This window comes from Otolemur garnettii, unplaced genomic scaffold, assembly GCF_000181295.1.
Source record: "Otolemur garnettii isolate 467f Iridium unplaced genomic scaffold, OtoGar3 scaffold00049, whole genome shotgun sequence".
Lineage (NCBI taxonomy): Eukaryota > Metazoa > Chordata > Mammalia > Primates > Galagidae > Otolemur > Otolemur garnettii.
This window is the reverse complement of record NW_003852444.1, coordinates 4,378,274-4,380,465: the sequence shown is the minus strand read 5'-3', so window position 1 is coordinate 4,380,465 and position 2,192 is coordinate 4,378,274. Positions and strand designations below refer to the sequence as shown.

Genomic DNA, 2,192 nt, shown 5'->3' with positions numbered 1-2,192 from the left:
CGTGGCTGGCGCCTTAGCCGGTTGAGCTATAGGCGCCGAGCCGGGCCTCTCGTTTTTTTAGAGAAACTCAAGGTGTCTCCTTGAATAGAGTCCTATGCCATCATAACTCACAGCAACCTCCAACTCGAGCTCAAACGATCCTCTTGCCTCAGTTTTTCTATTTTTAGTAGAGACCTGGGGGTGGGGGAGTAGGAGGGACACAGACTCCTTTTTCACCCTTGGATAATCACAGGGGCAGAGTATCCTCTCAGCTTCCTGGCTCACTCTAGTTCTGCCTTCAAATTTGTCTGGGGGCTTTGGACTGAAGGACTGCAGTAGAACAGTTTAGATTTGATGGTTAGCTAACATATATCCCACAGCATCTTGGGCCTACTCTCAAAAACTATGAGTGCACGTGTAACTGATGGAAGAAACCAGTGCCCTGAAGTTATCTAAGAGGGCTGGGATCTGAGCTCCCAAGCTCACTCTTGAAGAGCAGAGCCAGATCCTTGCCTGCAGGGCAGCTTCACCTCACCCCACCTACCCTGCTGACCTTTGGGTTCAGTTTCCCACACAGGAAGACCCTATGCCAGATACCAAGACTGCAGATGCCTCCCTGTCCCTTTCCTGCTCTCCCCACAGCTCCCCCAACACACACAGACTGTGCCTTTATTTCTGACATCTCCAGTCTTCCCACTTCTCTCCATCTCCACCACCACCATCATCACCCACAGACTCCATCACTTTTTCTTTTTCAGACAGAGTCTCACTTTGTTGCCCAGGCTAGAGTGCTGTGGCATTAGCCTAGCTCACAGCAACCTCAATCTTCTGGGCTAAAGCAAATGGACTTTGAGCCTCAGCCCACCATGACACTGGGCTAGTTTTTCTTCTTCTTTTTTTTTTTTTTCCTGTAGAGACAGAGTCTCACTTTATCGCCCTTGATAGACTGCCGTGGTGTCACACAACTCACAGCAACCTCCATCCTGGACTTAGATGATTCTCTTGCCTCAGCCTTCCAAGTAGCTGGGATTACAGGAGCCTGCCACAAGGCCCAGCTATTTTTTTGTTGCAGTTCGGCCGGAGCCAGGTTTGAACTCGCCTCCCTTGGTATATGGGCTGGCACCCTACCCATATACCATATAGAGCCATAGGCGCTGCCTCTATTTTTTTCTTTTTAATGGGATGCTTCACAAATTTGCATGTCATCTTTGCACAGGAGCCATGCTAATTTTCTCTGTATTGTTCCAATTCCAGTATATGTGCTGCCAGAGCAAGCACTGTTTTTTGTATTTTAAGTAGAGACAGGGTCTCACTCTTGCTCAGGCTAAGCTCAGGGTGGCTGAGCTCAAGCCATCCTCACATCTCGGCCTCCCAGAGCACTGGGATTACATGAGTGAACCACCACACCCAGCCAACACCACTATTTCTTGCCCGGATATTACAGTGTCCCCATGATTGTTCTGTTGGTATCTATTCTGTCTCCTTCAGTCCACTCTATGCATTACAGTGCATAGCCAGTGATTTTCTAAATCTGAAGAAACATCATTCACCTGCTTAAATTTTTTTTCATATAATAATTTCAGATTATCTGTTTTGTTTTTGTTTTGTTTTGAGACAAGAGTCTCATTATCTTGCCCTCCGTAGAGTATAGTGGCATCATAGCTCACAGCAATCTCAGATTCTTGGACTCAAGTGATTCTCTTGCCTCAGCCTCCAGAGTAGTTGGGACTAGAGGTGCCCACCACAACACCTGGCTATTTTTTAGAGACGGGTCTCACTCTAGCAAAGGCTAGTCTCGAACTCAGAACTCATGAGCTTAGGTGATCGATTTGCCTTTACCTCCCAGAGTGCTGGGATTACAGGCATAAGCCATTGCACCTGGCCCAGGCAATTTATTTTTTTCTTGAGATAGAACCTCAAGCTGTCACCCTGAGTAAAGTGCCATGGCATCACAGCACACAGCAACCTCCAACTTCTAGGCTCAAGCGATTCTCCTGCCTCTGCCTCCCAAGTAGCTGGGATTATGGGCACTGCTATAAGGCCTGGCTAATTTTTGGTTGCAGCTGTCATTGTTTGGTGGGCGCCGGCTGGATTCAAACCTGCCTGCTCAGGTGTATGTGAATGGTGCCTTAGCCACTTGAGACACAGGGGCCAAGCCCCAAATATGGCCCTTTAACATATTCTTTTAACTTTTTCTTTCTTTTTTTTTTTTT

At 47.5% G+C, this 2,192-nt stretch overlaps 1 non-coding gene across 1 annotated transcript; it reads right to left on the bottom strand.

Annotated features, from left to right (window-relative positions):
- Positions 1-1,150: 1,150 nt before the first annotated feature.
- Positions 1,151-1,257, bottom strand: LOC111725901. Its single transcript, XR_002773846.1, has one exon. It is a non-coding gene; the product is annotated as a U6 spliceosomal RNA (small nuclear RNA).
- Positions 1,258-2,192: the final 935 nt, after the last annotated feature.